General features: G+C 42.8%; 1 protein-coding gene across 1 annotated transcript in view; it reads right to left on the minus strand.

Moving 5' to 3' along the window:
- The window catches only part of YES1 (YES proto-oncogene 1, Src family tyrosine kinase), a 50,163-nt gene extending 44,693 nt beyond the window's left edge, over window positions 1-5,470 (minus strand). The window contains exon 1 of the mRNA XM_032703686.1: window positions 5,287-5,470. The gene's annotated coding sequence lies outside the window, so the exon portion shown is untranslated. The remainder of the gene's footprint in view (window positions 1-5,286) is intronic.
- Window positions 5,471-12,963: the final 7,493 nt, after the last annotated feature.

Here is a 12,963-nt window from a genome sequence, read left to right on the forward strand (position 1 = left end):
GTTCACCACTGGTTCCCACCATCTGAGATGCTGGGCAATACTGGATGCTCAGGAAGGGAGCCAAAGAATCAGGAAAGCCTGTGGCTGTGCTACCCTTGGTTCAGTCTTTTAGCTTCTGGACTCTGGGGTATACTATTACTGAGAAAATAGTATTTCTGTTGAACACACTAAGCTGGTAGAGATCAAACTGAAACAGTTAGAGTACGTAAAGGAAGAGAAGGACTTTGGATAGTTTTTCTTTTAGTCTTCTGTGGTTACAAGTGCCAGTCATGATTTGAGTTTTCAGTAAAATGTTCTTGAAAAGCAAGAAGATACACTTAACGAATGAGGCCTGCTTTTCCTTTGTCACATTTTAAGCATAAACATTAATTTTGTTATCTAACCATACTTAAAATAACTTATTAAAACTGGATTGTTCACTATTAATTTGCTTCAAGTCTTCCTTTCCTGGCTGACTGCCAAAACAGTTATAATGCTATACAATTGCAATACACAAGAGACCCATAGCACCCTCTAATTACTCTTTAAATACCTCACACAAGCACTGCCTTTCCTTAAAACTGTGAGGGCATTAAGCAGGGCCGAAAATTCCAAAACCTTTAGTCCAGATACTGTATTTTATTCCTGAAGCTGAAGTTTATATGCACCATGAAAACGCTTGCCTGAACTACGGGCAAACATTTGGAACACAAACAGAGTCCTCCAGTCTGACCTTTCTTTTGCTACAGGGCTGTCAGTCCTGGTAAGCATAAATGAGACCTGACTGCATTTATTCCATTATTATTCCATCATTCACATTAGGAATAAAATACTATTACTGTCTCTGTTTTGCAAGATTACAAAGTGCTTTGGGCATGTGGAAACAAAGGAAGTTTACCCCACTAAATCACAGTCTTCCAATACGAAGACTGACTTTAAATGTCTGATTAATGCCACAAAATTCTCCTGAAAGTTTGTCCAAAACGAAGTTAAAGGCCCTGATCTACAAAGATTTACTTACGTGGGTGTGTTTACTCAACTTCACTGTCAGTGGAAGTAAATAAAGTTATTCAGATCCTGTTATTAGGATCAGTTTAGCTGATCCTAAAACCTGAACTGAGAAGGTGGTTCAACAGTTCCAAAGAATCATTTTCCCAGACTTCTCTAGACCTCTTGTGGGAAGAAAGCCACAGAAACATTAAGAGAAACATCTTAAGACACAGAAGTTTTTCATACCCCTGAAGCAACAACTTGAAAGACAAATTATTTGATGTTCAGTAGCACCATTAGAATTCAAAATTTATGTAAACATTTAAGATATAGGTGCAGTCAATACTGATATTTATTAGTCTCATATAACACTATTATAAAAGCACTTGCCTTCCAAAAATACAAAGATAAAATACAGTCAGGTTAGCAAAAAAAGTTATCTATTTTCCTATGCAACAACTAAGAGTACTCAAGAAGCTGATACAGAAATGATTCCAGTCTGAGGTTTTACTTCCTCAGCACTCTCCAACCATATCCTGTAACATTACCTAACATTACAGTCAAGAAAAATCGAAGCAAAACCCCAGTCTTGGCCACAACAGTCAACACAGCCTTAGATGCACTTAGTGATGATCCCTACAGCAGTATTCCACTGGGCTGTGGGGCTCGGATACAAGCCAGGGCTAGCAGTCCTTGCAGGAGATCCTCAGCTCGAGGGTTTCATTTCAGCTGAGCATGACTTTGATCCACTGACTTACAGGACACGTCATGAAACCTGGCGCTCTATATGGTGCCCATCCGAAGTGGCAAAAAAGTATTTCCCATCCTATTTCCAGTTATCCTTTGCCTTTTCAAAAAATATGTGTTTAAATCTAAAGGGAACAAAACTCATGAATAAGTAATAGTGTTTACTTACTCAATTTTTAGCATTAACATTACTATCATCTCTGATCCTGCAATCAGTTGGGCATGTTAACTTTACCTAAGGGTGCAGTCTCACCCATTTCAATAACTTACTTTGGTGCCAGTTTCTGTTTTGATGCACTGGCACCATCAAGGATAAATCCCCAGAAGTGCAAAAGGCAGTAAGAACGACCTCTTAAAACCTAAAATTAGTTGACAGTATCTTTTCAAAATGACTTTTTCCCTATTAAATTCGGCCTACACTCAGAAAGTTTTCCACGTTTGCCTTCACAACCTGGCAATTGATAACACAATCTGGAACCCTACAGTCATTGGTGTGAATGCAGCCAGGGACTGTAGTGATTGCAAGAAGTTCCCATATGGTAACCGTAACGCAGTTTGTATTAAAAAAAAAATAAATAAAAAGTTAGTGGTTCCCACATAATAAAATTCATCACTATAAAACAGCCTCCTACTGGCACTCTCAAGGAGAACAAAAATGAAGCATATCCTGAGACTTTTTTATCTACTTGTATATGGAGTGGTTCCTCCAGGATAAAAACTAACCCATTCTGTTACAGTAGTTAGAGAAAGCTACAGTTCTCCCTCACTGATCAATCTGTTCCATCAGCAAGCATGGGACTTCCAGTAACAGAAGCCTGAAACCTTTTACGAGGACTTCACAGAAACCACAGGCTGTGTATGTACACATGGAAGGTGTCCTATCTGAAAAAGGCTGCTTGATGTGACACAGCAGAATAAGGACACGTTCCTAAAGTAGTCTTTGTGTTCTTACTGACACCAATTTTTACATTAACATCAAGGCATCTTACTCAAATTGTGATCAAAGTACGCAGCAAAAGAGTTGGATGCAAAGAGGGAATATGGATGAAAGAACATTGTTTCTTTTAACTAACCTTTTGAACACAAGGAATTATCTATTGAATATACACAGCTTTTGTCCAAAGGCAGCACAGGTAAGAAAAGTAAAAACATGCAGTTAGTTTCTTCATAAAGTAAACTTTGACCATATAAACTGACATGTGCCACACTGCAGACTTTCACATTATGGTCACATGACAGCCATCATTTATCAGACCAAACAGAGCAATGATTTCATTCTTCAGAAGCTGTAGAAGTATAAAAAGCTCAAAATAAAGAGCATTCCCCTAGTGCAGAAGCATAGTTCTGATATGATGCATGAATATTGATAAAAAACCCTAAACGATGAAGTTTTGCACTAATTATTACACAGTATGCAGCACACCAAAGATTTATTATTTTTCTAGCTATTTCAAATAATCAGCAATTTAAATATATTTTCAATTTTGTTAATCTATTTTGTAGCCAAAGAACTGTTGTCGGGTAACAAATATTTCCCTGAAAATCTACCTTTATAATATGAAATACAGATTAAAGCTACCTTTGGCTCACTACTGTCATTCCAAAGTTATGGTACTGGGGTCCAGATATTAAATTATTATTGAAAACTGTACCAGTAGCTCTGCAACCAGCAAAACCAGGGAGGCCCCATTTTCTGCATCAGTGTCCAGCCTCAGGTAAGTATTGACGTGAACTCTCTGGTGTGCAGGTTAAGTTCTTCTACTTGGTTTCCCTACTTTCACAAATTCTGTAGAAATTGCTCACCTGGGAGACCTCTGCTGTCAAATTTGTTTGAAGTCAGGTAAAGGCCAGAAAAGTTATTAGAAGGACTGAAGGTACACAGATCTTACAGCTACATTTGAGCTGCATCTGCTAAGAAAATAAAGCTAACGATGCATGTGGAATAATTAATTACTGGCAATTGCTACTACCAACTACTGTCACCCTTTCACAGGACTGGTATCACTGGATCTTTTTCTTTGAAATTCAGCACAGTGTCAGTGCTGCTGTCCTTCTGTTTCCATCACAGATGCTACCTTGTCCCAAAATTACCCGCAACACCCCAGCTGTGCAATACACACACAGTCTCCACCCTATGCCTATGCTCAATAGGAACCTCCTATAACTAAACTTACAGATACGCATCAGAAACACGAGTAGGAAGGGTAAGGTTTTGTTGTTTGGAAAGGAACAGTTCTTATATCTGTGAAGCAGAAACATAGTTATGGCAAAACTGTACTACCTACCAACAGAGATACTGCAAGTGTAACTGATAAAGCTATTTTATTAGATATCCCTCTTCAAGGTCTTACTTTCCAAAGAGGAAAGCAAAAGACTCTGAAGTAAACTTTTGTATCTTGCTTCCCTGACTAAAGGTCAATTTCATTTGTAAAATTTGCCTGGAATTTCATTCACCTGTCTATGAATTAATAAAACAATACTTCTTCCTTGTCAACAGTCCCAATTTTTAAACTGGTTTTGGAACATTCTGCCAGTTTAAGCAAACCCACACACCTAATTTTTAATTAATGACCAGTCTCTGCTCAGAGGTAAATCCAGCAGGTACACCCAAATGCACCTTCTCAAAAACATGAGGTTCGGAAATACTTCTGTCCTAGTTTTCCCAGCACACAGTGGACCATACCCACATGCACACCAGACACCTGGAACAATAAACCCCATAATACTTGTAATATAGTATAATGGAGAAGAAGACAGGCTAGCCCTGGGCCTGAGGGTTGAGCATACAACTTTATGCACGTCAAGCCTGTGGATCCACACAGTGCAGAAAGTTATACGCAGCCTCCGCAGGAACCGGGGCCTGTGTGTGTCCAACACATTTTTTTTTAAACTGTAAGGAAGACGAGGAGGCTTGATGAAATGTAGTGATTGAACACTTAAATTAATGACTCAGAAATGTAAAGCAGTCATGTCCCAGGCTCGATGCAGGGAGAGGGAACAGGGAGGGACGAGGGGAGAAATTAACAGAAAAGACATCCACGCAGGCCAAGCTGTAGGCGACTCGCAAACCAGTTTCCTGAATTTCGCCCTTTTACATCCTCCGGCCGAGAGCCGGGAGCTGAGCCGGGACCGGCTCACGCCGAGCACCAGCCCGGGCAGTGAACGCCGCCGCCGCCGCCGGGGGACGAGCGGCCGCCCTGGAGCGCCCGCGACGACGGCAACCCCGCGGGAAGGGCCGCAGGGGAACCGGGAGGAGGAGGGGGACTCGGGGGCCTCCCCCCACAAACTTACCGCCCGCAGCCCGCCTCCCGCAGCCCGCCCAGCCCAGCTCGGCGCCCGCCCGCCCGACCCCTCGGCCCCGCGGGCGGGGGCTCGGGCCCGGGAGAAAGTTGCCGAGAAAGTTTCTGCGGAGGAGAAGGGTCCAAGGGCGCCGGACGCCCCCCGCCCCCGGGGTGCGGCGGCGGGGCGAGGCCGGGGGCGGGCGGCCGGGGCCTAGTGCCTCCATCGCCGCCGCCATCGCGGCCGCCGCTCCCGCGGGGCGGCGGAGCGGGGACGCGGCCGGGGCCTCACCTGCCTCTCCTCGGCGTGGCGGGTGGGAGAAGGAGGGGGGGAGGGAGGGAAGGAAGCGGGGCCCCCCCCGCTCCTCCCGGAGCCGCGGCGACCCGGGGAGGGAAGCGGGGAGGAGGGGAAGGGAGGAGGGACGAGGAGCGGGAGGAGGGAGCGGAGCGCTCCGGTGCGTGCGGGGAGCCGGAGCCTCGCTGCGGGAGGAGGAGGAGGCGGTGGTGGAGGAGGAGGAGACTCCCCGCCCCTACGGCCGTGCTCTCCGGCGGGCAGCGCGGCCCCTCCTCCGTGCCGAGCTTCCCCCCATGCGGCCCGGGCCGGGCTCGCCGCGCCTCCCGGCCGGGGCAGCAGCTCCACGCCCGAGCCGGAGGCCGCGGGGAGGAGCCGGGCGGCCCCCGCGGAGCCGGGCTGGCGGCAGCGGCGGTGCCTCCTCCGCGCCGCTGCGCACCGAGACAACATGGTGGAGGCGTGCGAGGCCGTGCGGGGGCGGCGGGCGGAGAGCCGGGGCTCGCCCTGCTCCGCCGTTCGGCCAAGGGCGGCCGCCCGCTCCCAGCCTTTTCTGCCGGGGCTGGGTCGCGGGGACCCCCGTCGGGGTAGATGCGGGGGAAGCTGCTCCTCCCGCTGTGCCAGGCGGGTCAGCTCGAGGAGCCTCTGGGCAGAGAAGCTGAACCTGAGAGATTTCGGCAGCGGACCCTTTCGGCGTGGTGCGTGAAAGCTGAACAAAAATAACTTTTAAAACTCCTCTCCCAGACGTCTCCGGGTGGGACATGCCTTAGGCTCGGTACATTTAATTTCTTTCGGGTCAAACAGATGCAAAACGTCCCTTCGGCAGTGCGGGTGCTGCAGGGGGAGCGAGGCGCTGCAGCGGCCGGCGGGGAGCGGTGCCCGGGGCTCGAGAGTGCCCGGGGCTGCACCGCAGAACAGACCTGTCGCCCTAATACCGAGCAAGCAGGGAACGAGCCCGTAAATTACGCGGCAGTAACTCCGGGGTATTTTATGTTACGGGTCTCCCACTCACCGCAGTTCCAGATGTCGGCGTTTCACATTTAAAGAAGTAAAAAATGGGATTTGTGTGAAGTTGGGCTTCTTTGATGGTTCATATGCATCTACCCTTAGATCTGCAGACTCCAGGAAGAAGCGACAGAAAATAAATTAAAAAACAACCTAAAGAACCAAAGTCATCGAAGTTTATATGGGAATATCGGCAATTCTCATTCAACATTATCGTTTATTGTTTTCAGCTCTCAGTCAAATTTGCATTTACATCTCTTGCCACTATTTGCTTTAAAGGCTGATTATAAACCAGTAATTGTATTGATCACTAATGATAACCTAATATAGTTTAGTTTAAAGAAAAAAAGGGAGACAGGATGTCCAATTTATTTTGCAGGCAATGCTGCAGAGTAAAGCCATTTGTATTTTTAAATTTCAGATAAAGCAAATATAATACATGTATTTGCTTTTAGAGGGCAATAAATACACTAAGCAGTTAACAAAAAGGCAAAACTGTTCTAGATTTGGAGACTCAGTACCATAAATTGTTGTCCTGTAATCCTGTTAGAGTGGTGGAGTTTATAATTTCCTGTTCAGTCAGGAGTCTAACATTACACGAATTGATTTTTAATTTAGAAAGCAACAGTGAGTTTTAGAAATTGACCTGGGCAATGAATTACTTAACTGAGCAGGAATGTTTACAGACTGGTTGGAGCTGTGGGTCTGCCAGGGCTTCTTCACTTGTCCAACTGGGCTTATGGGAGTCTTGAGTGAGAGCAAGGTTTGACTTCCAGTATCATATGTGGGGTTTTGTATACACAGGCAAGCATTGCTGCGTGGTTAATTTTACAGCACAATGGTAAAACTTCCATATATGAAAAACACGATGAGCCCTTATTGTGTCATCATCTTCATTATGTTTCAGAATTACTCATTTAAGAAATTTTTTCAGTACTGGTCTAAAGCTTTGTAGTTAGAGACATACTGGCCCTTGCCAGCTGTCACTGTAATTTGACTTTGGGTTTCAGGTTTGGGGTTGATGGATGGGATTACATAGCAGTCCTTTCTCATAGCACCTGGCTATGCCTGTGTGACACCGAGAGGTTTGTTGGGATTCTCAGTCTATCACCCCTCTCTGTTGCTTTCTCTCCTTAAGACCAATAAAAGTAATGATTGGATGGGTTTCTGAAAGGCTGAGCTGTTAACTGTGCCTTCCACGTATTGGCTTATATGTATGTGTGCTATCAGCTGCCACAGATAGTACTGGGGTTGCACCAAAGACTGACTTTGGTTGGTAGTGGAGAGACCGTCACGCTTAGTTTCAAACACAGTGTGATTAAAATAGCAGAGCAGCTGGGGAGAAGATGAGCTGACCAGTCCCATAATTGACAGCAAGCTCAGACTCACACCATATGGGTGTGAAAGAATAGATGAGGGTTTGAGTCGGGAGTCTTGCAGGCTAGACATTCTTTCATTGCAGTGGAAAAATTGGCTGCTTCTTAAATTGTCATGCACTTGTCCCTGATAGTCTGAGTGTTCCTCATTTTCATAAGGAAATGTTGAACAGGTGACTTAAACACATCAAACTGCTGGTAGTTCAGTCTGTTTAATCCTGCACAGGACAGGACTCAGGGTGACTTGCTACCTTTTGCCTGCCAGCCTGCAACCTGTCTGCCACATGTTACCTGGGTAAAGCTCCCTTACTGCTGCTGCACTGCTTTTCCTGAGTGGCTCTCGAGTCTGTTGCAGTGCTGTGGGTGCTATGAGCCGTGCAGGTGGACTGACACCACTTGGTATTCACTCAGGAGACATCAGCTGAAACTGGCACCAGTCTCAGCTGCAAGTCAGCCAAGGCCAGTGCCTTCTTTTAGGAATTTCCCCTCCCATTTATTTCTTTTGGCTTAAATTAGTATTTTTGACCTTGCCCAGGAAGGAGGAAGCGTGCTCTTGCATGCTTTAGCATAGCTGGAATATGGTGTGAGAAGCTACCAGGGCAGGGGTTCATTGCTGCCATTTGCGGGATGTAGTTTCCCAAATATCCCTTCAGACAGGCTCAGCATTCACTAACTCTTCATCTGTGTTGCATTGTTAGTTGGCATTAACTTAATGTTGAAGATTTGTGCAAATAGTACATGAAGAATGCCTTCCTAAATATAGGCTATCTTTGAAATTTCTCATATATTTGAGTTACTTTCTAAAGAAAGTGATCATTTATACTTGTACAATTCTTAATGTGTTTGTGGAATTTGAACAAAACCAAAAACGTATGGTAGGATCAAGTATATATTAAGCCAAATAAAGTATTTTTAGGGTTATATGGGAGAATACAGGTGTAAGAGCATAAAGAAAGAAGGAGGAACAGAGGAATAGAGATGGAGGAAGGAAGACCAAGATATTTCAAGCATTGATGTGCGTTCAGTGATTTGTAATTGGGGAATACAGGACTTGTATCCTGAGATTTTGAAGGAGATGGGCAGATTGATTTTCTGAAGATCTTTAACAGTACATACCAAAGGTTAATAGTAACCAGGAAACACTGAAACGTTCTTGAAAACACCTGGTGGGATTGTTTTCCAACAATTAGATTAAAAAGAAAAATACTGTAGGGGTTCAGCGTCTCCTGCAAAGAATTTTTTCTTTTAAAAGAAAAAAAAAGTTTTGATAGACTTAAATTAATTCCTTCATTTTGAGAAATAAGTCTGGTAGTCAAGGTCTCACCCTAGCTATCATTCTTTAAGACCATGGAAAAAAAATGGTATTTTATAGTAGCACCTCCTAAAATTCATGGGCCAAGTTCCCATTGCTTATTGTACTGCATGATCATATTATGAAAAGCAGTTTGTCTTGGAATTAGAATTAGTCATTTGCTTACTTTTGAGCATTGGCATCAATATTTTGAGGTTGGGGAGTTTAGCAAAACATAAGTGTTTCTCTTTAATCTGAAATATATTTCTTTTGAATCTGAATATTCTAAGTGTTAGTCGAATAAGTGGGTAGCTTTTGTCATGTTAATTTCTATTTAATATTCTTAAAGCTATTAATAAAATCATTGATGTTTAAAAGTGAAACATCTTCCTTGGATATAGTGTAAATTACATACGAGTATAGTAGTGCAGTAAGGAAATGGAGTGCTGTGTCACCGCATGATGGATCTGTCATTGTTTCCTATTCTGAAGCAAGTATTCTATTTAAGCTTTATGTTAAAGTTCAGATTTTTTTTTGTAACAGAATACCCATTTTGCCTTCAAATGCATCTGCATCTCCAAATGGCCAGCATCTTTGTGTTTGGTACCTGCATCTATTTGCAAGATTAAATATTGTGTTCTTTCCCAAATAGCATTTCTGTTTGATCTTGCATAACATGACTAATTACTTATGCATATTTTACTTTTAGCGAGAATGTGGTAGGTTCTTTTTTAAAAGCCTTGTTTCAAAGAATGTTGTTGAACTTACTAAAAAGTTATTTTTTGAAAGCATGCTAAACTTGGAAAACCCTGTACTTCCAGACCTGTTGCTATTTACATTTGTGTCACATCCAGTTACATCAGACACGCTGGATTACATTGTATAATGAAAGCCGTATTGCTGTACTCTAATCTTTATCTCTTTATATCCAATCTCCTTTGAATTGCACATGAGTATTGCTTATGGTTACTTAAAATAACTACTGCTTTTGTTTCAAGGGCAGTGCTATGTATGATGAACATTTAACATTCAACCCTGCTTTGGCAGCAGCTACATATCCTGTATCTTTGGGGTTTGCATGGTTTGATTTGGAAGCTTGCACAGGCACGTTCATTTTTTATTTTTCATTTAAATTTCATATTTGAAAAATCTGAAACCTGTGAAATCATACATGCTCAGAAAAAAATATATATTTACTTGGGCCACTGTGCTCTGAGAGATTTGGAACGTGTTGCTTTCCTCCTCACAAAGCAGGTCACATACTCTTAGTCAGAATGGAAAGGGACAAATGGTAGTAGCAAAAGAAGTAGGTGCAGTAAAGCTGATCTGAACTGACGTTGGTTTGGACATCATTGCTTGAGTCATTTGTAGCCTTTAAGAGACTTCTGACCTCATCTGGTAGCCAGTATAAAGGAGCAATTTCTGCTTGCTTTGGGAGGCTTGCACGTATATGTACTGGTTATATTTATTTGTGCTAATTACCTAAGATATGACAGTGGGAGTAATGCTTAGTTATGTTACTAGCTGCAGAATCCAAGTTAATATGGCATTTAGGGAGCACTGCTATGGGATTCTGCATCGAAAATCTCCTCTTTTCCAGTGCATCCTGAATTATTGCTGTTGAATACACATGGTGTTGCAGTGCTTTTATACATGATTTCATAAAACAAAGCCAAGTGAAACTGAATTAAAAAAAAAAGAAATTTTATTCTCTTCAGTAGTTAAGCCTTGTTTGAGACACTGTATGGTCCTTTCCTCTGAGCTACTACCCTGATTAAAGATGAACAAATTCCTCAGGCCTATGTGAGTGCTCTTTATTATATTTTAATGTTTAACAGTTCTTCTGAATTTTATGTGCCAGGTTATTATTCCTGCCCTAAGAGAGATCCCTGAGGATAATTGTTGGTGACAGCCTTGATGACCAGAAAACTTTACTTCTTAATTTAGAGATGAATGTGATGAAGTTTATTACCTTGGGAATAGTTCCAGGGACAAAATTTTTCCCTCAGTCTGAAATGCCAAACAAATCCTTAGAGTGGAGCTTTGATCAGGATGAGGCTATTGGCTCTCGCGGTGTTCACCATTGCAGGTGGACATAAATGTTGTGCACTGTTTAATGATCTCAGAAAACTGGGCATCTGTCAGATGTGTAGTTTTTTTACTCAGCATCCCATATATTTCCATTGTTTTTTTCACGTCTTTAATTTTCTTGTCACGATTCCTTCAGGTGTAGATTACAGTCCCCTCATGTCTTCTGGCATAACTATAACTATAGTTTTCCCCCCGTAGTTTTGCAGTTCTGCCAACATGATCTCAGTTTAAGTCTCCTAACAGTTTTCTAAAAACCAAGAATATGTTGATGCACTTTTGCTAGGTGGTGACATATATTCTGTTGTGCTCACTGACATCAGGAAAGAGGTAATAACAGAGGGAGACCATTGGCTTCTTATCCTACCTCAGCTACAGCCAGAACAGCCTGAAATTTCTGAAATTTCAGAATTTAGGAAAATCCAATGTAATTGCATTAATAGATGAGGAAAGAGCTAGATGGCTCTGTTTTCCTGAAATTTAACACTTGGCTCTACATGCGTGTTTCTCAGTTCCCACCCACGCCAGATAAATACCCTTTGGTTTCCTTATCACTATCTGCTTTGTTCCTGTCAAGCAGCCGCAGTCTCTTCCATTCTTCCCTGAGAATCTGCGTCGGGGTGAATGAGAGTCGTGAATGAGGTAGCCGAGATAACAACTGTTCGAGAGGCAGCACTTATAGAAATAATGGTTCTTAAAATCCGAAAAATACATGAAGATGTGGAAGAAACCTGGGTTTATTAAAAGCAGAACTTGTAGCCTTTTCCGTGGCTAGTGTTTGTTAGTACTGTTTGTAAGAGTTTTCAGTACCTATAACCACTCAAATTCTGCTTCTGAGGCAAAGATTGTTCTTGGCAATTGCCTGCCTCACTACTCTGACACTTGCAATGTGAAAATCTGCTGCTTTCTCAAGTTAGAAGGAGGCAACTTTGCCAGCTAAGTTGTAGAGAAACACCTCTACTTCCAGAGTGGATGCAGTCGTTTCCAATGTCGTAAGTCTCACATATAGATGTCAGGGATACATTTTTTGCAATAGGTGTTAATAATACACCCACATCTGACCTGACAGTAAATAAGCCTCTGCACAGGCTCACTGCATGTGTAGGAGCTTAGTTGATCTAAGGTGAGTTTTCCAGAAACTCTATATGCATATTCTCTCACAAGCCAAGGAGACTGGAGATGCTCCACTCCAAGGCTTCAAAGACTAAGCCAGCATTTCTTTGCAATTAAGTAGGAACGCAGAGCTGGAACAGACCTCCCACCATACAACAACTGTTATGGGAAAATAGTAGTGGCTCTTCCCTCCTTCACCCCTTGCTTAGAAAGAAAAACTACATGGGAATGAATAGAGAAGGAAAACTATTTTTGAATTGTTCCCGTCTTTGTTCTGCAGACTCCTGATTTGCCCTGATGTTTTGTCACTGTGCTTCTCTGGCATCTGGCTTTAAGGAGAGAAAAGCAGCAGAACAGAACCGAACCTGAGGCCCCTTCACGAGTGCTGAAGCAGGTGATGGTACATCATGGCTGCTCAGAACCTTTTTGTTCATGTTCTTCAAAAGGAAAAAAATCCACTGCTATAAAGTTTCAGGAGAATTAAGTACATTCCATGAATTCAGAACTGAAAGCTATGAAAAGGACAAATTTATTTATTTGTGTGTTTGTTTGTTTGTTTGTTTATTAAGGTCAGTTTTTACCAACATGCATTTATATCAGTTTTGAATTATCCTAAGAAAGGCAGCTGGTAAATAGTCCTTTCTCCACCCCCCACCCTCTCCCCTCTCTGAATATGCAAGTGATTGATCCTGCTGTTTCAGGCAACTGTAAAACTTTAGAGGGGATGTAAAAATCTTGGATTCTTTTTTTAAGCAACATCATATTTCAGTATTTTCTTATGTTTCATACATTTCATTAAATAGTTTG

This window comes from Chiroxiphia lanceolata, chromosome 1, assembly GCF_009829145.1.
Source record: "Chiroxiphia lanceolata isolate bChiLan1 chromosome 1, bChiLan1.pri, whole genome shotgun sequence".
In the NCBI taxonomy this organism is placed as follows: Eukaryota; Metazoa; Chordata; class Aves; order Passeriformes; family Pipridae; genus Chiroxiphia; species Chiroxiphia lanceolata.